This window comes from Bufo bufo, chromosome 3, assembly GCF_905171765.1.
Source record: "Bufo bufo chromosome 3, aBufBuf1.1, whole genome shotgun sequence".
In the NCBI taxonomy this organism is placed as follows: Eukaryota; Metazoa; Chordata; class Amphibia; order Anura; family Bufonidae; genus Bufo; species Bufo bufo.
In genome coordinates, this window is record NC_053391.1 from 79836653 (window position 1) to 79861507 (window position 24855).

Consider the following 24855-nt stretch of genomic DNA (forward strand, 5'->3'; position numbering starts at 1 on the left):
GCACCGCAGAAGGGCAAATAAAATGTAGAAATATTTCCTTGTAATAAACCCTGTTAATGACTGTATCAAACAGCACTTGCACCCTAATGACAAGAACGGTTTGCTGGAATTACAGAGCTGTTTAATGGCAATTTGTATCTGCAGTCAGTGCAGCAAGGTGCAATAGGATTGTTCCTATTACCCAGGCTGTAACCTACCCTACTGTACCCTGTTCTGCTTCAATACTATGGAATGATTCCTCCCTATTATTTCCCTGAACTTCACTGTCCCTAGCGCCTGCTGATGTTACTCCCTGCACTAAGTACACTGGAAAATGGCTGAATCCAAGATGGCTGAGGCTATTTATGTATAGGGCTGTGACATCACAGGGCTGGCTGGCTGCTGATTGGCTGCATGCATGGCATTGTGGGTGATCCCTCGTTCCCAGAGTTCCTTGCTCCATGTCCTAACACGTGCAGCAGCCATTTTAGGAAAAAATGTGATTCGTTACCACAAAGCGTGAGGAAATTCGGATTCGGTGCGAATCAAATTTTTCCTAAAATTCGGATCGAATTCCACTTCGTCAACTTCAATTTGCTCATCTCTAACAATAACGATGGAAATGGCTCAAACTGATGCCAAATTTGCTTAACTGATGCTCAGAATTTTTACAGGATCAGTTTTTTTCTTTATTTTTTTGTCCTTTGAAGAATTAGAAGAACAGAAAAATAAACAGTGATGTGAATTCGCCCCTTAGAATTTGTTCCCATCACCGTTCAGCCTTTCCATTCGGCAAGGATAGAGAAGGCGCATAACTGAGCCAAATGGAGCCCTTAGGACCCCATAGACTATAATAGGGTCCGTTATGCTTCCCCTCAGAAGATGATTTTGAAGCGGAGACAAAAGTTCTGCATGCACAACTTTTGTCTCCGCTCCTAAACGGAGCAGGAGAACGGAAAGGCTGAACGGTGATGTGAATGAAGCCTTAGCAGGCACACATAACTTTGGCCGGTTGCAGACTATTGATAAGTTTGTCTTACAAGTAAGTTGCAATTTACTCCAAAATAAAGACAAAACCAGTTTGATAAATCAGGGCAATCATTTTTGACTTGGGAAGACAATCCTCAGATTCATTATTCTCTCTAACCCCAGGGTAACCACCGACCACAGCCCAGGACCCAAGTTCCCAGAGGCGTGCGGAGTGACAGTACAGAACTTATATCACCAGTACGGAGAGAGTAGATCTGAAATAAGAGACATTAATACTCGAGGGCAAGCTCATTTACTGCTTCAAAAATATATTGGTGTATTTAAGTATGCAGATTGTCTAGAGTGCAATATATGGAGATAAGGGAATGAAGTGGATGCAGATTAAAACATTCAAATGCATTCAAATTTATGCAGGTATTCGATGCTATTGCCACGTGCAAGCACAGCTTCCTCTCGATATGAGAATGCAGCTGGGAATTCTCAGACTGGGACCGCTGATGACATGTATTGTCATTATGCAGGAATATCTTGAACATCGTGCCTCGTCACAAGCCTCTATATTTACATCATATATACCTTAAAGTACCAGCATATTATCCATATACACACAGATGTGCACAGATACTCTCCTAACTGTTCAAATACAGTGCAAATGGCGCTGTGTGTCTAATGTTTATTTAGGCTGGTATCACACATCATTTTTTTTTGCAGACTTTTACATTTTTTGTGGCTTCTTGTAGGGACATTTTAACTGCATCTCCAGATGTTAGCTGTAAGTTTAGGGGAATTTACGAACCACAGTACAATTGTTTTAGTAGTGTTTTTCTTCACTTGGAATTTTTGTAGCATGCATTTGCAATGGCATTTTTTGGCTTGTTTTTCCCCCCAGTATTTTTAAGCATCCATTGGTTTTTAGCCCCTGCAATGAATGTCCTTGTGTTGTGTATTTATGGAATTTTTACATTTTTGTTTTACAATTGGCTTTTCTACATTGGAAGTGACATCAGAGGGGGTGTATGCTGTAGTTTCCTGTGTAAAAACCCATGGCTTGCATGAATATGCAATAAAAATGTTCTGAAATCCCAACACTAGTAAAAAAAAAAAAATTTACAAAAATACAACAAATCCATCTTAAGAAAAATCATAAGGCCCCTTTCACACGGGCGAGTATTCCGCGCGGATGCGATGCGTGAGTTGAACGCATTGCACCCGCACTGAATCCTGACCCATTCATTTCTTTGGGGCTCTGCACACGAGCGGTGATTTTCACGCATCACTTGTGCGTTGCGGGAAAATCGCAGCATGCTCCTCTTTGTGCGTTTTTCACGTAACGCAGGCCCCATAGAAATGAATGGGGTTGCGTGAAAATCGCAAGCATCCGCAAGCAAGTGCGGATGCGGTGCGATTTTCACGCACGGTTGCTAGGTGACGATCGGGATGGGGACCCGATCATTATTATTTCCCCTTATAACATGGTTATAAGGGAAAATAATAGCATTCTGAATACAGAATGCTAAGTAGAATAGGGCTGGAGGGGTTAAAAAAAAATGTAAAAAAATTTAACTCACCTTAATCCACTTGTTTGCGCAGTCGGCATCTCTTCTGTCTTTAACTGTGAACAATAGGACCTTTGATGGCGTCACTACGCTCATCACATGATCCATCAGGTCCTATTGCTCACAGATGAAGACAGAAGAGATGCCGACTGCGCAAACAAGTGGATTAAGGTGAGTTAAATTATTATTATTATTTTTAACCCCTCCAGCGCTATTGTACTATGCATTCTGTATTCAGAATGCTATTATTTTCCCTTATAACCATGTTATAAGGGAAAATAATACAATCTACAGAACACCGATCCCAAGCCCGAACTTCTGTGAAGAAGTTCGGGTTTGGGTACCAAACATGCGCTATTTTTCTCACGCGAGTGCCAAATGCATTACAATGTTTTGCACTCGCGCGGAAAAATCGCGCATGCTCCCGCAACGCACCCGCACCTTTTCCCGCAACGCCCGTGTGAAAGAGGCCTAAGACTTGCTGTCTACGGGCATGCACTTTTCCAGCCAGTGACTGGCTTCCGCGGTGAACTTGTGGCCGCTGAAACCAATCATTGGCTTGAGCAGTGCTAGCGATCATGCCCATGGCCGGCCAGATGAAAGATGGAGACAGCGGGGGCAGTGCAGAGAATGGAGCGGTGTGGAGCAGGTAAGTAGGAATCTTCTGTTTTAAGGGGTACTCTGCAGGCTCTTGATAAATAATGAAAATAGATATTACTGTTGCAGTAATTACTGTTGAAAGTGTATAGGGACGTATTTCAGTAATACAAGAAAAATATATACCCACTGCACTGTTGATTAAATACTGATGAAAGCATATACCCCTGTTCCAAATTATTATGCAAATTATATTTAAGTGTCACAAAGATTAAATATTTTGTTTTTCAGTTTAAGGCTAAGTTCACACGAACGTGTGTGATCTGTGGCCGTATTGCGGGTGAAGAAGGGGCTTCATCATCATCGGGAGAAGAGGGTGGCAGCTTTCCCACGAGGCAACAGCCGAGCCAGCAATGTAGTAGCATGGCTGGGAGTCAGTAGGGTGGCAGCAGTGGGAGGTGGGCAGCCAAACGTGCCCAGGGTAGACCACCCGCTTTGCAGCAGCCTAGCTGCCCGGAAACGAGTGGTGCACGGGTTCACGCAAGCAGCCGCACTAGAAGTCAGTCAGTGCGGAGTGTTGGGGGGGAAATCAGCTACTCGGCGGTGTGGCAGTTTTTTGTCAAGACTCCGAATGAGGTGAACATGGCGATATGCCGAATCTGTGGGCAGAAGGTGAGGTGTGGCCAATGGGCCAATGCGACAACATATGCAGTGACACCATAAAGTGGCCTGGGACAATCGTGGCTCTGATGTGGTGGTCCAGCCTGCCGAAGCCACCACTGCATCACCTAGTGCAGTGGTCGGCAAACCGCGGCTCGCGAGCCACAAGCGGCTCTTTAGCTCCTTGAATGCAGCTCTTACAGGTGACCTGTGTGGCGGCGCTGCTAAGATTTGTAACTACTGTCGCTACACTAAGCGCAGCTGCGCATGGAGTCCTGGGCGGCGCGTGGTCTGGATTAATATGCCCCCCACCGGCGTCCGCTCTGAGCCCCGCTCTGCCTGCCTCTTTAAGAGACTCAACGAGCAGTGGCTGTGAGTGAGCGTGTCGCGTCTGTCTGACGTTGCCACAGCTCCACCCCCGGAGCAGAGAAGAAGAACCAGCGGCAGCCAGCCACAGCCCACAGACTCTGCCAGGGAAGGCCCTCAGCCCGCCACCCACACACAGAAGACTTAAGGACTGTGACAGGAGGTAGCCAAGTTCCAACAGTTACTGGTAGGTAGGTTCGAGATAAAGCTTAGATCTTATATATATACCTAGGTCAGGCCTAGTGAGGCAGATCAGAGTTTAGTTGGAAAAATGTAGTTCAGAAGAGAGCAGATCTGAGGTAGTCAGATCAAATTAGTGGGAGGAAAGATAGAGTGAAGACTTCGCAACACAGATTAGTGAGTGGAGCCAACTTCCTTCTGTAGCTGGACTATAGACTTGCATCCCTGACCAGTAGGAAAAGAAACAAGCATTCCTATGAATTCATTGGTGATAATAGCCATTATTGAGGGCCACAGACACCTTTGCATGGTGGAGGTTTTATAGCTTCAGGCAGCCACACCAACCTTCTAAGGGACAGTTGAGTTTTCCTGTCTACAAATATTCAGCTTGTAGGGAAAGACAAGGAATAGGATCCAAAGCATCTAAAGGAACCAGGTACACCTAACCCACTGCTCCAAAACCACAAAACCTGACAAGCCTACAACAGTGGATTTGCAGAATTACCTCTGTATCATCTAAAGACTGCATAATTGTACTGCTGCAACTGAAAGACACCTAAAGTAAAAGTTGTGAGTTGCATCTTACCACTGTCTACCTCATTATTACTACCTATGGTTGTACCACCATTAACGGTACTGGCGTCATGACAAAAACCATCAAGGGACTCATCCGCAACAAGCACCCTAAGCACCCCTAACATCAAGGGCACCTCAACCACCATCTTGGCTGATGCTTCCTACCACAGAGCGTGCCCCGGAGGATTTCGTGCTGTCCACCTCAACACTGTGCTGCCAGCCCAAGGAGGCTCTCTGCTAACCGTGAGTAAACTGATGAACTGTGTGTTATACTATTTGGCCCCTCATCGGTCCACCGTGCACCTCACGTGTTCCCCCTGCGACTCGCTGGCTGCAACTGGATAAAAATTTTACCGTCGGTCACTGGAGTATAGGCCCCAAAAATTAGGCATTCACCTGACAGAAAAGAACTTGTCATGATGTGGCTAGAGGTACATTAGGCGTTCACTGGATAAAAATTTCACTGTAGGCCAGTACAGGCCCCAAAAATTAGGCATTCACCTGACAGAAAATAACTTATGATTATGTGGCTGGAGGTACATTAGGCGGTCACTGGAAACATTTTTTATTGTAGGCCAGTACAGGCCCCAAAAATTAGACATTCACCTGACAGAAAAGAACTTGTGATGATGTGGCTGGAGGTACATTAGGCGGGCTGTACTGGCAAATTTTTTACTGTAGGCCAGTACAGGCCCCAAAAATTAGGCATTCACCTGACATAAAAGAACTTGTGTTGTGATTATGTGGCGGGAGGAACATTAGGCAGTCACTGGCTAAAAATTTTACTGTAGGCCACTGGAGTATAGGCCCCAAAAATTAGGCATTCACCTGACAGAAAAGGCCTTTTATGCCGCTGTATATACATAAGAAAAGGACCATTCTTTGCTCTGGGTGGTGGCGGAAATGTGTGCGCTGGCATGAGGAAATTCAATTACACATGGTCATCACAGGTGTTGAATTCCTCCGAGATCCATGCCTCATTCATTTTTAGAAATGTGAGGGTGTCCACACTGTCGTGAGCTAGGTGAGTGCGCTTATCAGTCACGATCCCCCCTGCTGCGCTGAACATCCTTTCGGACAGGACACTCGACGAGGGGCAAGCCAAGAGTTCCATGGCAAAGTGTGCCAGCTCTGGCCACAGGTCAAGCCTGCACACCCAGTAGTCCAGGGGTTTCTCACTTCTCAGAGCGCCCACATTGGCCGTTAACCCAATGTAGTCAGACACCTGTCGGTCTAGGCATTCCCTGAGCCTGGATCCGGAGGGCGGCTGTTGATGGGTTGGGTGCAAGAATGATGTCATATCCGAAGTGACCAACACATCTTCAAATCACCCTCTTCTTGCAGGCGCAGTAGGATTGGCACCCGTACTTGTTTCACTGTGGGTGGAAATTCCTCTGCCAGCACCAGCAACAGCAGAATACAGCATCTCTCGCAGCAAGGCCTGGAAATGCTGCATTCTTCCAGCCCTCTGTGATGCTGGTAACATGTCCGCCATTTTGTGTTTGTACCGGGGGTCTAAGTACATTGCTACCCAGTACTGGTCCTTGACCTTTATGCTTTTTATACAGGGGTCCCTCTTCAAACACTGGAGCATGAAGGCCCCCATTTGCACTAAATTTGGAAGCGGTGGAGCACCCTGGCTCCTGCTCATCGCCCAGGAGAATGTTGTCCTCGGTCTCCTCCCTCCAGCCACGGACAACACCAGGGATCCTCCTCTGACTCCTCTTCAGATTCCTGCTGACTTGTCTCAGATGGAGTAGCCCCCCTGGGAATTCATTCAGCATTGCGACTTCCTCATCTTGCAGCTCCTGCTCCTCGACAGCTTGATCAATGACACGACACAATGCATGCTCCAGAAAGAAGGCATTAGGCGCAATGTCACTGATGGCGCACTGTCTGCGACTGACCGGTTTGGTGATCTCATCAAATAACCGCAGAAGTTGCGCATGAGTAGCCAGTGGCGCGGTGAAAAGAAACCAAGCTCCCCATAATCTGTCCTGCTGCAGAGTTCGTACAGGTAGTTGTTAATGGCACGTTACTGCTGGAGCAGCCTATCAAGCATATACAAGGTGGAGTTTTGGCGCGTCGGGCTGTCACAAATCAGACATCTGACGGGCAGGTGGTGTCGCCGCTGAACTTTAGCAAAGCGAGCCATGGCCATGTAAGATCTTCTAAAATGGCCAGAGATTTTCCTGGCCTGCCGCAAGATGTCCTGGACCCCGGGGTATTTGGCAACAAATAGCTGCCCGACTAATTACAGGATGTGTGCCATGCACGGCACATGTGTCATTTTGCCCTGTTTCAGCGCGCTCATCAGATTGGCACCGTTTTCGCACACCATTTTACGAATTGTCAAATTGAGCGGGGTTAGCCACTGGTCAGCCTGTGACCGCAGAGCTGAAAGCAGTGCAGGACCAGTGTGGCTCTTGGCTTCCAGGCACAACAGCCGCAGCACAGCATGGCAACGTCTCTCCTGGCATGTCGAATAGATTCTGGGGAGCTTGGGGGGTGCAGCGGAAGAGGCGGTGGCAGTGGAAAAGGAGGAGTCAGCCGAGGAGGAGATTGAGGATGGACTAGGAGGAGGAGAAGAAGAGGCAGGCCTGCATGCAATCCATGGCGGTAACACCAAATCCACACGGGAGCCACGGGTTACATGCTTAACCACCTCAGCCCCCAGTGCTTAAACACCCTGAAAGACCAGGCCACTTTTTACACTTCTGACCTACACTACTTTCACCGTTTATTGCTCGGTCATGCAACTTACCACCCAAATGAATTTTACCTCCTTTTCTTCTCACTAATAGAGCTTTCATTTGGTGGTATTTCATTGCTGCTGACATTTTTACTTTTTTTGTTATTAATCGAAATTTAACGATTTTTTTGCAAAAAAATGACATTTTTCACTTTCAGTTGTAAAATTTTGCAAAAAAAACGAGATCCATATAGAAATTTTGCTCTAAATTTATAGTTCTACATGTCTTTGATAAAAAAAAAATGTTTGGGTAAAAAATAAATGGTTTGGGTAAAAGTTATAGCGTTTACAAACTATGGTACAAAAATGTGAATTTCCGCTTTTTGAAGCCGCTCTGACTTTCTGAGCACCTGTCATGTTTCCTGAGGTTCTACAATGCCCAGACAGTACAAACACCCCACAAATGACCCCATTTCTGAAAGTACACACCCTAAGGTATTCGCTGATGGGCATAGTGAGTTCATAGAACTTTTTATTTTTTGTCACAAGTTAGCGGAAAATGATGATTTTTTTTTTTTTTTTTCTTACAAAGTCTCATATTCCACTAACTTGTGACAAAAAATAAAAAGTTCTATGAACTCACTATGCCCATCAGCGAATACCTTGGGGTCTCTTCTTTCCAAAATGGGGTCACTTGTGGGGTAGTTATACTGCCCTGGCATTCTAGGGGCCCAAATGTGTGGTAAGGAGTTTGAAATCAAATTCAGTAAAAAATGACCTGTGAAATCCGAAAGGTGCTCTTTGGAATATGGGCCCCTTTGCCCACCTAGGCTGCAAAAAAGTGTCACACATCTGGTATCTCCGTACTCAGGAGAAGGTGGGGAATGTGTTTTGGGGTGTCATTTTATATATACCCATGCTGGGTGAGAGAAATATCTTGGCAAAAGACAACTTTTCCCATTTTTTTATACAAAGTTGTCATTTGACCAAGATATTTATCTCACCCAGTATGGGTATATGTAAAAAGACACCCCAAAACACATTCCTCAACTTCTCCTGAGTACGGGGATACCAGATGTGTGACGCTTTTTTGCAGCCTAGGTGGGCAAAGGGGCCCATATTCCAAAGAGCACCTTTCGGATTTCACTCCTCATTTTTTCCTGAATTTGATTTCAAACTCCTTACCACACATTTGGGCCCCTAGAATACCAGGGCAGTATAACTACCCCACAAGTGACCCCATTTTGGAAAGAAGACACCCCAAGGTATTCCGTGAGGGGCATTGCGAGTTCCTAGAATTTTTTATTTTTTGTCACAAGTTAGTGGAAAATGATGATTTTTTTTTTTGATTTTTTTTTCATACAAAGTCTCATATTCCACAAACTTGTGACAAAAAATAAAAACTTCCATGAACTCACTATGCCCATCAGCGAATACCTTGGGGTCTCTTCTTTCCAAAATGGGGTCACTTGTGGGGTAGTTATACTGCCCTGGCATTCTAGGGGCCCAAATGTGTGGTAAGTAGGTAAATGACCTGTGAAATCCGAAAGGTGCTCTTTGGAATGTGGGCCCCTTTGCCCCCCTAGGCTGCAAAAAAGTGTCACACATCTGGTATCTCCGTACTCAGGAGAAGTTGAGGAATGTGTTTTGGGGTGTCTTTTTACATATACCCATGCTGGGTGAGATAAATATCTTGGTCAAATGCCAACTTTGTATAAAAAAATGGCAAAAGTTGTCTTTTGCCAAGATATTTCTCTCACCCAGCATGGGTATATGTAAAATGACACCCCAAAACACATTCCCCAACTTCTCCCGATTACGGAGATACCAGATGTGTGACACTTTTTTGCAGCCTAGGTGGGCAAAGGGGCCCATATTCAAAAGAGCACCTTTCGGATTTCAAAGGTCATTTTTTACAGAATTTGATTTCAAACTCCTTACCACACATTTGGGCCCCTAGAATGCCAGGGCAGTATAACTACCCCACAAGTGACCCCATTTTGGAAAGAAGAGACCCCAAGGTATTCGCTGATGGGCATAGTGAGTTCATGGAACTTTTTATTTTTTGTCACAAGTTAGTGGAATATGAGACTTTGTATGAAAAAAAAAAAAAAAAAAAATAAGCATTTTCCACTAACTTGTGACAAAAAATAAAAAATTCTAGGAACTCGCCATGCCCCTCACGGAATACCTTGGGGTGTCTTCTTTCCAAAATGGGGTCACTTGTGGGGTAGTTATACTGCCCTGGCATTTTCCAGGGGCCCTAATGTGTGGTAAGTAGGTAAATGACCTGTGAAATCCTAAAGGTGCTCTTTGGAATATGGGCCCCTTTGCCCACCTAGGCTGCAAAAAAGTGTCACACATGTGGTATCTCCGTATTCAGGAGACGTTGGGGAATGTGTTTTGGGGTGTCATTTTACATATACCCATGCTGGGTGAGAGAAATATCTTGGCAAAAGACAACTTTTCCCATTTTTTTATACAAAGTTGGCATTTGACCAAGATATTTCTCTCACCCAGCATGGGTATATGTAAAATGACACCCCAAAACACATTCCCCAACTTCTCCTGAGTACGGCGATACCAGATGTGTGACACTTTTTTGCAGCCTAGATGCGCAAAGGTGCCCAAATTCCTTTTAGGAGGGCATTTTTAGACATTTGGATACCAGACTTCTTCTCACGCTTTGGGGCCCCTAGAATGCCAGGGCATTATAAATACCCCACATGTGACCCCATTTTGGAAAGAAGACACCCCAAGGTATTCAATGAGGGGCATGGCGAGTTCATAGAAATTTTTTTTTTTTGGCACAAGTTAGCGGAAATTGATATTTTTTATTTTTTTCTCACAAAGTCTCCCGTTCCGCTAACTTGGGACAAAAATTTCAATCTTTCATGGACTCAATATGCCCCTCACGGAATACCTGGGGGTGTCTTCTTTCCGAAATGGGGTCACATGTGGGGTATTTATACTGCCCTGGCATTCTAGGGGCCCTAAAGCGTGAGAAGAAGTCTGGAATATAAATGTCTAAAAAATTTTACGCATTTGGATTCCGTGAGGGGTATGGTGAGTTCATGTGAGATTTTATTTTTTGACACAAGTTAGTGGAATATGAGACTTTGTAAGAAAAAAAAAAAAAAATTCCGCTAACTTGGGCCAAAAAAATATCTGAATGGAGCCTTACAGAGGGGTGATCAATGACAGGGGGGTTGATCAATGACAGGGGGGTGATCAATGACAGGGGGGTGATCAATGACAGGGGGGTGATCAATGACAGGGGGGTGATCAGGGAGTCTATATGGGGTGATAACCACAGTCATTGATCACGCCCGTGTAAGGCTTCATTCAGACGTCCGGATGCGTTTTGCGGATCCGATCCATCTATCAGTGCATCCGTAAAAATCATGCGGACATCTGAATGGAGCTTTACAGGGGGGTAATCAATGACAGGGGGGTAATCAATGACAGGGGGGTGATCAGGGAGTCTATATGGGGTGATCACCACAGTCATTGATCATGCCCCTGTAAGGCTTCATTCAGACGTCCGGATGCGTTTTGCGGATCCGATCCATCTATCAGTGCATCCGTAAAAATCATGCGGACGTCTGAATGGAGCTTTACAGGGGGGTAATCAATGACAGGGGGGTGATCAGGGAGTCTATATGGGGTGATCACCACAGTCATTGATCACGCCCCTGTAAGGCTTCATTCAGACGTCCGGATGCGTTTTGCGGATCCGATCCATCTATCAGTGCATCCGTAAAAATCATGCGGACGTCTGAATGGAGCTTTACAGGGGGGTAATCAATGACAGGGGGGTAATCAATGACAGGGGGGTGATCAGGGAGTCTATATGGGGTGATCACCACAGTCATTGATCATGCCCCTGTAAGGCTTCATTCAGACGTCCGGATGCGTTTTGCGGATCCGATCCATCTATCAGTGCATCCGTAAAAATCATGCGGACATCTGAATGGAGCTTTACAGGGGGGTAATCAATGACAGGGGGGTGATCACCACAGTCATTGATCATGCCCCTGTAAGGCTTCATTCAGACGACCGGATGCGTTTTGCGGATCCGATCCATGTATCAGTGCATCCGTAAAAATCATGCGGACATCTGAATGGAGCTTTACAGGGGGGTGATCAGGGAGTCTATATGGGGTGATCACCACAGTCATTGATCATGCCCCTGTAAGGCTTCATTCAGACGTCCGGATGCGTTTTGCGGATCCGATCCATCTATCAGTGGATCCGTAAAAATCATGCGGACGTCTGAATGGAGCTTTACAGGGGGGTAATCAATGACAGGGGGGTAATCAATGACAGGGGGGTGATAAGGGAGTCTATATGGGGTGATCACCACAGTCATTGATCACGCCCCTGTAAGGCTTCATTCAGACGTCCGGATGCGTTTTGCGGATCCGATCCATCTATCAGTGGATCCGTAAAAATCATGCGGACGTCTGAATGGAGCTTTACAGGGGGTTGATCAATGACAGGGGGGTAATCAATGACAGGGGGGTGATCAGGGAGTCTATATGGGGTGATCAGGGGTGATTAGGGGTGATCAGGGGCTAATAAGGGGTTAATAAGTGACGGGGGGGGGTGTAGTGTAGTGTAGTGGTGCTTGGTGCTACTTTACTGAGCTACCTGTGTCCTCTGGTGGTCGATCCAAACAAAGGGGACCACCAGAGGACCAGGTAGCAGGTATATTAGACGCTGTTATCAAAACAGCGTCTAATATACCTGTTAGGGGTTAAAAAAAACACATCTCCAGCCTGCCAGCGAACGATCGCCGCTGGCAGGCTGGAGATCAACTCTCTTACCTTCCGTTCCTGTGAGCGCGCGCGCCTGTGTGCGCGCGTTCACAGGAAATCTCGCGTCTCGCGAGATGACGCGTATATGCGTGACTGTGCGCAGGGCTGCCACCTCCGGAACGCGATCCTGCGTTAGGCGGTCCGGAGGTGGTTAACAGCCGTCAGAAGGTTCACTCAGTGGGCAGTAATAGTTATGTACCTTTCCTGCCCATGTTTTCTAGACCACGTGTTTGTGGTCAGATGTATCTTGGCACCGACACTGTGTGCCAGAGATATATTCACTTGCTTCTGAATGTGGCCATATAGCTCAGGGATGCCCTTCTGGGAGAAATATTTCCTTCCGGGGACCTTCCATTGCGGTGTGCCAATGGCCGCAAATTTTCTAAAGGCCTCCAAATTCATCAATTTATATGGCAGTTGTTGGCGGGCTAGCAGTTCCGAGAAGCCAGCGGTCAGCCGTTGGGCAAGAGGGTTATCCGGCGTCATCAACTTTTTATGCTCGAACATTTGGGCCACGGAAGCCTGCCTTCTGCCAGATGAACGCGACAACGGCACGGTGGAAGATGGAGTGGAGGACAAATGGGAGGAGAGAGAGGAGAAGAGGCAGGATGTGGAGCGCCAGGAGTGTGAGGCTTTGTGAGTTCTGATGGCGTTGCTCCTACTGGAATCGGTGATGGGAGGCCAGGTGACTTCTTAAGGCAGTCGTCCCTAGGTGATTGTTGGGCTTGCTACAACTTAAGCGTTGACAGCACAGGCTGCAGATGGCAACACTATTGTCAGCAGCTGACACGTTAAAAAAAGCCCACACTGCGGAGCCATGTGCTGGTCCTGGGAGTGGCAGAAGTGACCATGCATGGTGGATGGCTCGCTCCAGATACATTTGCAGTCTGTTTTTTGCCTCCTATGCCCTGAGAGCTCTACCTCCTTCTCCTCCTTCTCCTCCCTCTCTGCTGCTCCGTCTCTTCCTCTGAACTTCCCTGCTCTTCCTCTCTCGTGGTGTCCATCAACACGTCATCATCATCACCTTCACCACCACTGACATTTGACATATTGGGGTAGGCAGCAACAGCGGGGACCTCCCTCCTCGGGCTGAACTGGGTACTGTCGTCAGACCGCTGGGTGGCGGCCGTTTGCTACCACCTCTTCCTCTTCCAATGTCAATAATGGCTGCGCATCGGTAAGGTCTGGGATTGTATGGGAAAATAATTCCTCTGACTCGAGTGGAGGGGCTATGGTGGTGGTGGTGTCTTTTGAGGTGCACACAGCCGAGAGTGAGGAGGGTGCAGATACAGAGGATGAGGAGGGTGCAGTAGCGGAAGGCTGAATGAGCCACTTAACCAACTCTGGTGCGTCTTTAAAGTAATCGCATGCGCCTTCTCCAACTTCCCACATAGGCTCCGGCCTGGTGCACCTGCCCGACCCCTACCACCCCAGCGAAATGGCTTGCCTCTTTCTCTGCCTGTCCTTTTCAAAATGATCCTGTGCCTAAGTCCCTAGAGAAGAGCAGTATTTGTGAAAGCACGTATATCGCAGGCCTCAATCAATATTTGTTAGAAACAGGTATATCGAACCCCTTAATCAGTATTTTGTGGAAGCAGGTATATCGCAGGCCTCAATCAATATTTGGTGGAAGCAGGTATAACGAACCCCTTAATCAGTATTTTGTGGAAGCAGGTATCTCGCAGCCCTCAATCAATATTTGGTGGAAACAGATATATCAAACCCAATAATCAGTATTTGGTAGAAGCAGGTATCTCGCTGGCCTCAATCAATATTTGGTGGAAGCAGGTATATCAGTCCTCTAAATCAGTATTTTGTGGAAGCAAGTATATCGCAGGCCTCAATCAATATTAATATTTGGTGGAAACAGGTTTATCAAACCCCTTAATCAGTATTTTGTGGAAGCAGGTATATTTCAGTCCTCAATCAATATTTGGTGGAAACGGGTACAGTATATCAAAGCCCGTAATCAGTATTTTGTGTAAGCAGATATCTTTCAGGCCTCAATCAATATTTTGTGGAAGCAGGTATATCAATCCCCTTAATCAGTATTTTGTGGAAGCTGGTATATCAAACCCCTTAATCAGTATTTTGTGGAGGCAGGTATATCGCAGGCCTCAATCAATATTTGGTGGAAACAGGTATATCGAACCCCTTAATCAGTATTTTGTGGAAGCAGGTATATCGTAGCCCTTATTCAGTATTTTGTGGAAGCAGGTATATCAAACCCCTAATCAGTATTTTGAGGAAGCAGGTATATCGCAGGCCTCAATCAATATTTGGTGGAAGCAGGTATATCTATCCCCTTAATCAATATTTTGTGAAAGCGGGTATATCGCAGCCCTGTATCAGTATTTTGTGGAAGCAGGTATATCACACCCCTCAATTATTTTTTTTTGCCACAACAGTTATATCACACCACCCTGTTTATTTGGGGCAACAGGTATATCGCAACCGTCAATCAGTATTTTGTGGAAGCAGGTATATCACAACCCTCAATCATTTTTTTTTTGGGTCAACAGTTATATCACACCCGTTGCAAATTGTTGTTCCAATAGCGCTTGTCCCTCTATATAGCTGCGGTATCGCAGCAGAACCGCACACAACTGCTGCACAATACAAATGCACTATAATATACTTTCTATGTTAGAAAGTATATTATAAGTATATCACACCCCTCAGTATATCACACCTATCAATAGCACACCTAGAACTTTTTTTGCCCTATTAGCTAGCGTTTGGTGTCCCTAACAGCCTGTCCCTGCTCCACAAAGCAACCTCTCCCTACACTTTCAAAAGATAATGGCACCAGCGGACATCGCCATATGTTCACATGTTCGGCGAATCGCTGCAAAACGGCCACCGGGCGAACCGCAAGGCCATCTCTACTGCTGACTGCTCAGTGGTGTACGGAGTACGGAGTGTAACATTTATGAATGGGGCCACAGCAGCGCTGCTCTTGGTTTATTAACTCTAGGCATAGCACATGGGTACCCTGTACCCATGTACTATGCCAGGATTAACTGAGCAGAGCGGCTCCTTCCTGTGCGTGCTTCGTTAAGCTAAGAGCTGGCCACTCCCCTCAGCTATTCCTGGCATAGTACATGGGAACAGGATACTCATGTGCTATGCCAAGAGTTAGTTAACCTCCGGGGGGCACAGGCAGGAGCAGCAATATGCGCTCCTTGCCCATACTCACAGCGCTACTGCGGCCCCATTCATAAATTTCACACTTTGTACACCGCTGAGCTGTCAGTGATGTATGGAGAACTGAGTTTTAAGCGCTTTAGGTAGGGAAATGACTAAGAAAAATGCTAAATTAATTAATAAAGTACATTAGAATTTTTTTTATTAGGACATTAGGGACATCATATTAAAAATTGCTACAAAGGTTTAGTTACTCTTTATTGTAAAAAAAATTAACCTTGCGCACACAGTGTAAGATGGAAGAGTTTTATCAGTAGCTGATTTGAAAAACTTTTCAGAAGTGACGTTACTTCTTGGAAGTAGATTTGATTGAGGATTTCATAGAATTTAAAGGGGAAGCAGAGAAATCTGCCACATACTCTTCTAATACTCTTTTAAAAACACCCCTAAAACCTCCAACAAATTAGAAATCTGCCACCAAAAACAACCTGTATTCAGCTAGTAATCTGCTCCTAACCTGCTACTCATTTTTCTGCCACTGATTTTGGGTGTGAACGTAGCCTTATAGCTATGCTACTTAATGCAATCGGTCAATCTGCAGTCCTATGTAAATTATCTTACAAAGATTTTCCACATAACCTAAAACATCATATACAATGTATGGGGATCTTCATATAACAAAGTAAGGCCTCATGCACACGACCGTATGTATTTTGCGGTCTGCAAAACACAGATCCACAAAAAATACAGATGATGTCTGTGTGCATTACATATTTTGCAGAATGGAACAGCTGTCCCCTTATAGAACAGTCATATCCTTGTCCGTAATGCGGACCATAATAGGACATGTTCTATTTTTTTGTGCAACGGATATACGGACATAATTAAACAGAATGCACACAGAGTAGGGCCTCCTGCACACGACAGTATTTTTTAACGTCCCGCAAAACGTGGTTCCGTTGTACCGTGATCCGTGCCCGTTTTTTCTTTCGTGGGTCTTGATTTTTGGAGGATCCACGGACATGAAAAGTGAAAAAAAAACGAAGTCAAGTTTGCATTAAAAATGATAGGAAAACCGGACACGGATCACGGACACGGATCACGGACGCGGATGACTATCTTGTGTGCATCCATGATTTTTCACTGACCCATTGACTTGAATGGGTCCGCGAACCGTTGACCGTGAAAAAAATAGGACAGGTTATATTTTTTTGACGGGCAGGAAACACGGGTCACGAGCGGGTGACAAAACGGTGCAGTAGCCGAGTTTTCAACGGACCTATTGAAAGTCAATGGGACCGCAAAAAAACACGTTAAACGGTCGTGTGCAGGAGGCCTAACTTAGTTTTTTTGTGGACCCATTGAAATTATTGGTTCCTCATACGGTCCGCAAAGAAAGCTCTAACAATGGCTAAAATACATAAATAAATAAAACATTAAATGTAACAAGTTCTTGGTTGTACCTGTTTCTAGACATTGTGGTTGATCAATACACGTGGCATTACAACACCCGCTAGGGCTCATTCACAAAAAAAATTAAATAAAATCCATTAACAAGAAATTGAACAAATACGAATGAAAAAAATAAAAAATAAAAAATAAATAAAAGGACCAGTGCACATGTATTTTCATAAACAAATGTGAAGGAGACCCAACTGCACAAAACTAAACAGATTAGCATGAAGGAGACTGGGAAAGCTGGGAAACAACCCTTGTGGGAGCTCTAGCAGATACTGCATCGCTTCTCATCCAGGAAGAGACATAACTAAGAAACTGCTGATGGAAACTGATGGAAATTAAATTACAGAGGGAATATTTATTTTAGGTGGAACCCTTCTAAAAATCGTCCTATACAATTTTCTCAGACCTTAAACTCTGCTATATCTACATGTAGATATTCACTGCTACATTATGAAGAAATGTTAACTGTGAAGTGTTAGTTTTTAACATGGTTGAATCTCATTTTAGACAATAGGACACAGAGACAGAACAAGCAATTGACACTAGAAATTGGCATTTTCTGCGTTCTCCCTCCACCAGGAAGGAAGCCAATTAATATGCTAATGGTGGCAAAGTGAATGCCATTAAATAATGGCTATTGACATCTGCTAATCTGGCCACACATGAACACATTTGTTCTTTTCAGAATGATTTGATCACTGATCAGAATAGCACTCAATTATAGCACAAGCATAAGAAACGGATTATTCCCTGATCATAACCTTTGTATGACTACTAACAATTACAGAATGGAGAGGAAAAGGAAGGAATTACGTATCGTGATTCACCATCACTGCACAGACAATGACTGTCTAACAATGGAAGTAAAACAGCTGAACACATCATCTCCGTATATTCCGATAATGCATGGATATACTGCTAGAATATTGCTGTATCAGATATCATATCAGTGCACTCAGAATACTAAGGAACTGGGGCCTAGCTATAGGGGAAGCAGCTGCTTTGGGGCCCATCCAGGAGGAGGAGGACTAAAAGATTTTGTCAGGGCCCCCTCAACAGTATTACACAATGAAATTATATACAGTGGCAGTATAGACGGATGGAACAGCTGCCGGGCCTGGTCTGAGAGAGTGATCTTTACAAGCCACAGGAATGGGGGCGGCATGAAAGGAAGGGGTTTGCGAAAAAATTACTGGGGGAGGGGTGCCCCAATCAGAAATTTGCTGCGGGGCCCAGTCATTTCTAGCTACGCCACTGCTAAGGAACCTACCTAAAATAACCCTGCAAAGACCTGGACACCAGGATCTTGATGTGGTTTCTTTTCATTCTTCTTGGATGTTGGGCTTGTGCACTGGAGTAAATAATTGACACCTTGCAGGCAGAGACATAACTTGAAGTTGGACCCCAATCCAAGATCTGTAATAGCCTCCTCCTCCACCATGTGCCAAATATAATAGTGGTATTATCGTATGTGGCAGAGGGAAAAATGGGCTCCTTCAGACACCAGGTCTCAGATGTGACTGCTACCTCTGCACCCCTTATCGCTACTCTCATATTTAAAGCATAGTTGCCAACTTTTCTAAAGACTCTTCCATGAATGCATAGTTCGATGTTCAAATTTTCCTCATATTTTGTCATGCCCATTTCACCAACCATGCTCCTTTTTTCAGGCACCACCTTTAAGGGGTTGTCCAAGTTAAAAAAAAACTTGGGCAACCCCTGTAAATGGCCTAAAATAAAAAAAAATTATAGATACTCAGGTAAGTGTCCATTCATTTATTACTTTAGGCCATTTAAAGGGGTGGCCTGAGTTTTTATATAAAGGCAGTGCTGAGACTGATGATGCAGCATTCTGGTGCCATGCACAGTTAGGGTTACTCTTTGAGAGATGTTGGGAGGCTTATGCTGCATCGGGAGATCTGCCCACTTTTCTGGGAGTCTTAGAAGTCTCCCTTTTTTTAGGAGCCTCCTAGACATTCCTAGAGATTTGGCAAGTATGGCTTAGGCTAGTTTCTCACCAGAGTTAGCTCTCCGTCAGGCCGAAAGAGAAAAACCTGGATCCGGCATAGCCAAATGTTACCGCAATGCCCGCCGGCCCATTGACTATTGGCAGAGATCTGGTCACCACCTGACAAATATGTCGGACAGAAAACGCTGTATGCAACAGTTTTTGTCAGGCCAAATCTCAACACATTTGCCAGGTGCTGGCTGGATCTCTGATGGCTCCCATTATAGTCATGGGGCCTGTGGGCATTAGGGCAACCTGTTCGCTGCCTGAACAGCCTGCCAGAGAGCCCACAGCATATGTGAAAGAAGCTTTGCTGGATTGATAAATTCAGCAACTTCCTAATAAAGTTTGTGCTTCAATTCCAGACTTGTGCATCTTTGGCCCCCTGGAGCCCTCCAACCATGCATGGCTGGTCTGTGTGAGGATGACGTCCACTCCTACTTTTATCAGATAAGTTAACTGTTCTTAACTAGTGGTCTTTTTGGTCATTTCTGAATTGGTTGAGTATCAGTCTGTGTATCTGTATCAGAGGCTGATCATAGTCTCTTTATCTCATCACAGACCACTGCAGGTTTGGGGCGCTCCAGCTTCGTATTACTTATCTTTTGTATCTTTATCAGTTACTTTGGTATCCCATTACCAGACTGATACCATTTGTCCCCTGATGAGCCTTGTTTACTATATGGGGAAACGCGTTGGGACTTTGTATATTGTATCAGATAATGGATTTTGTATATTGTATCAGATAGGTGATAGGGCTGCATAAGGACAGGCTAGCCGAGGCACGTGGACAGAGTACTCCTACCATCAAGGTGTATCTCTGAGCTGAGCAGATTATTTTTAGGGTAAGCATAGGGACAGGCATTAGTCTCTCTGATGTGTTGTTCCATCTGTGCTACCCGCCCTACTTAGCTGCTAACCGTCCTTGTTTTGACAGCTTTCTGATTTTCTTCTCTGTACTACAACTATATTGGCCCTGGTGGGACCCGTCTTACCTGATGTATTTTATGATATACTGATTACCTGATGTATTTTATGATATACTGATTAAAAGTAAATTTTTAGGAAGTTGCCCTCAGTGATATTTGTATTTTTATAGCAACTGTCTGTGAGATATTATTTTCAGCGATTTTGTTGGATCTACTGAGATTCCTTCATAGTTTTGACAGCAACAATAGTGCAGCAGAATCATCTGTTCTTACCAGACCTGTAATCCATCTGTTCATCGGAGAAGACATCAGATATATGATAAAAAATATATAAAATATAGGTATAGAAAGAAGTATTTCAGCCTTTTTCCATGCGTCACTTGTGGCTTTACCTTATCATAACATCTATTTATTTACTAGGAAATGGGAAGAAGTTGTTTACTTGCTCCCATTGTGGAAGCACAACTCATTTGCATAGCTCTCGTGGTTACATGCTCAGCCTGTGAAATTTTGAAATTCAAGGCGCTTTATGTGTAAATTGATTTTTTTCCAGGTTGGCAAAGGTGCAAAGTTGTTAATCGACAGCAGAACTGTACATGCACATTTATTATTTTGCATCTGCTTAAGAACACGTAGAAAATAGCCGCTGTAGCACAAAGCTTCTAAAATGGTGAACAGCATATGAGATCTCTGTCAACGTATGGTGAACAAGGGCTCATTCACACAGTCATATCACAGCTTTAATGTATCGGGAGGTTTCCTTAGACATGCATGAGCCCAGTCCTATACCTCTGATTTCATATGGAGGCATACCTAAGTTTTTCTGTAGGATTCCGTATGAGGCAAGCTCCTGCACACTCTATATATAAGGGTGCAGGATGTGCTACAACTTAAAACAGGGTTCAGCAATCCGTCACTCCAGCTGTTGTGAAACTATAACTACAAGCATGCTCCATTCACTTTTGCGGGAATTCCAAGAACAGACGAATAAATGTGCACGCTGGTAGTTGTAGTTTCACAAAGTTTCATAATACATTCTTATATATGGAGTCTGATGGACAATGACTTGTACGGAATCCTACAGAAAAGCTTCAGTATGCCTCCGTATGAAATCAGGTATACAGAGGTACAGGAGTGGACTCATGTATGTTAAATTGACAAATGGGTGTACATTCTGCTTGGCAAAGGGGGTTATATAAGGACAGTCTTACACTGTCAGCACTGTTTGGACAATATTAGGCAACCTGCCCCAACTGGTAACATTCAGATGTCAATAACAATTCACTGTATATCCTAGAACCCCAATTCCCCAAAAGTTAGGACGTTGCACAAAATGTAAATAAGTGTGAATAAAAACAGAATGCAATGATTTGCAAATCTCATAGCCCCAGATTTTATTCACAATAGATCATAGAAAACATATCAGATGTTGAAAGTTAGACATTTTACCATTTCATGAAAAAAATAACTAATTTAGAACTTGACGGTAGCAACACATCATGCCCTCTTCTTTTAACAATAGTCTGTAAATGTCTGGGAAGTAAGGAGACCAATTGCTGGAGTTTTGGGAGATAAATGCTGTCCCATCCTCGATGTAGGATTCTGGTTGCTCAAGTCTTCTCTGACGTATTTTTCGTTTCATGATATGGTCTGGACTGCAGGCGGCCAGTTCAGCACCCAGACTCTTCTTCTGCGAAGCCAAACTGATGGATGCAGTATTTGGTTTAGCATTGTCTTGCTGAAACATGCAAGGCCTTCCCTGAAAGAAACATTGTCTGGATGAGAGTATATGTTGTTCTAAAACCTCTATATATTTTTCAGCATTGGTAGAGCCTTCCCAGATGTGTATGTTGCCCACGCAAGATGTGTATGTTGCCCATGCCATAGCCACTAATGCAACCCCATGTCATCAGAGATGCAGGCTTTTTAACTGTGTGCTGATAACAAGCTGGATGGTCCCTCTCCTCTTGAATCCAAAGGACACAGAGTCCATGCTTTCCAAATACAGTTTTGAATTTTGATTCACCTGACCACAGGACAGTTTTTCATTTTGCCTCAGTCCATTTTAATAGACCTTAGGCCCAGAGAAGTCAGTGGCGTTGCTGGATCATGTTGACATAAGGCTTCTTCTCTGTTTGATACAGTTTTAACTTGCATTTGGGGACTGCACAAGAAACTGTGTTCACTGACAGTGATTTCTGGAAGTGTTTCTGAGCCCATGCAGTAATTTCCAGTATAGGATCATGCCTGTTTAAATGCAGTGCAGCCTGGGGGCCCATAGATCTCAAGTAGAGATGAGCAAATTTAAAAAAAAATCGATTTGGCCTGTTCGCCGATTTTTCCGAAAAAACTTGGTTTGATCCGAATTTATACGTGGCGAATAGCGTTAAAAATGACTATTTCCTGGCTGCAGAAAGCCTTTATAATGGTGTAGAACACTGCCTTGCAGTAACACGCATAGGGAGTATACTGTGGTAGTGAAACAATACTGTGAGTCAGTATGCAATGTGGATGACAGGCGTTGCTCTTAGAATCACTGCACACTTCATTTATTTGGGCAGTTACGGGGCCAAAACTGACCAAATAACTCAAGTGTGAACTCAGCCTTACAGGTCAATGTTAGCGCCAGGTATAAAAAAAGTGCCGAGGCCCAAGATCCTACTATAACATGAAAGAACGCACTCCTTTTACACCAATTCACTGATTCCACATAGATTTCTACAGAACCTGTTCTATTACAGTTGTGTTCAAAATTATTCAACCCCCACTGAAATTGAGTGTTTTGGCCAGTTTGACATTGATTTTGATCATTTCAGTCATCTTGTTTACAATTAAATCAAAGAGGCACTTGTAAGTCAGACAAATATAACATAACATTTATAATGAAATTACCACAAATGTCTTTTCTGTGCTCACATCATTATCAGTTTTATTCAACCCCCAAGTGACATTCAATCTTAGTACTTAGTACAACATCCTTTTCCAGTTATAACAGCTTTTAAACGTGAAGCATAGCTTGACACAAGTGTCTTGCAGCGATCTACGGGTATCTTCGCCCATTCTTCATGGGCAAAAGCCTCCAGTTCAGTCACATTCTTAGGCTTGTGCGCTGCAACTGCTTTCTTTAAGTCCCACCAGAGGTTCTCAATCGGATTTAAGTCTGGTGACTGCGGTGGCCACTTCAAAATGTTCCAGCCTTTAATCTGCAACCATGCTCTAGTGGACTTGGAGGTATGCTTGGGACCATTGTCCTGTTGAAAGGTCCAACGTCTCCCAAGCCTCAGGTTTGTGACGGACTGCATCACATTTTCATCCAATATATCCTGGTACTGAAGAGAATTCATGGTACCTTGCACACGCTGAAGCTTCCCTGTACCTGTAGAAGCAAAACAGCCCCAAAGCATGATTGACCCCCCCGCCATGCTTCACAGTAGGCAAGGTGTTCTTTTCTTCATAGGCCTTGTTCTTCCTCCTCCAAACATAGCGTTGATCCATGGGCCCAAACAGTTCTAATTTTGTTTCATCAGTCCACAGAACACTATCCCAAAACTTTTGTGGTTTGTCCACATGACTTTTGGCATACTGCAGTCGACTCTTCTTATTCTTTGGCGACAGCAAGGGGGTGCGCCTAGGAGTTCTGGCATGGAGGCCTTCATTACGCAGTGTGCGCCTTATTGTCTGAGCTGAAACTTCAGTACCCACATCTGACAAATCTTTTTTCAGTTCCTCAGCAGTCACACAGGGACTTTTCTCCACTTTGCGCTTCAGGTAGCGCACAGCAGTCAAAGTCAGCATCTTCTTTCTGCCACGACCAGGTAGCGTTTCAACAGTGCCCTTTGCCTTGAATTTGCGAATGATGCTTCCTATGGTGTCTCTTGGTATGTTTAACATCTTTGCAATCTTCTTATAGCCATTGCCCTTCCTGTGAAGAGAAATCACCTCTTCTCTTGTCTTCCTGGACCATTCTCTTGACTTCACCATGTTTGTAAACACACCAGTAAATGTCTAGAAGGAGCTGAGTATCACAGTCCTTTTAAATCTGCCTAATTGGTGCTTATTATGCTTTATTGCTGCTCCTTGACATCCACAGGTGTTTTCAATACCTGATCGAAAACACTTGAATGAACCTCTGTTCTTAAGAGTGGTAGTCTTTAAGGGGTTGAATAATTGTGTCAATGAAGAAATCACAAAAAAAAACATTTAATACTGTATTACAAAAACAATTGATGTCATTTTAGTTGCATTTGGTTCTTTAAAAAGTCCTTGTAAGATTTCATTCTGAACACAATTACAAATGTACACTAAATTCCCTAAAACCCTTTACAGCATTGGGGGTTGAATAATTTTGAACACAACTGTAAATGCTTATACAAGTAGAGACCCCGACAGAGTGGAGTGGGTGTCAGCAGTAACTTTGTGTTGACGTCACTGATTATTTTGCCCTTCCTCTGTATAGCTGGCTAGCTAAGACCTGTCCTAGGTTGCTAATATAGCTTATATGTTTATACAGCTAAACCTGCCAATAACCTTAAAGGGAACCTGTCCCCGGTATTTTGGATATAGAGCTGAGGACATGGGTTGCTAGATGGCCACTAGTACATCCGCAATACCCAGTCCCCATAGCTCTGTGTGCTTTTATTGTGTAAAAAAACTGATTTGATACATATGCAAATTACCCTGAGATGAGTCCTGTCCCTGACTCATGTCACATACAGGACACATCTCAGGTTAATTTGCATATGTATCAAATTTTTTTTTTTACACAATAAAAGCACACTTAGCTATGGGCACTGGGTATTGCGGATGTGCTGACGGCCATCTAGCAACCCATGTCCTCAGCTCTATACACAAAATCCCGGTGACAGGTTCCCTTTAATACAGTTCCTATGTTTGT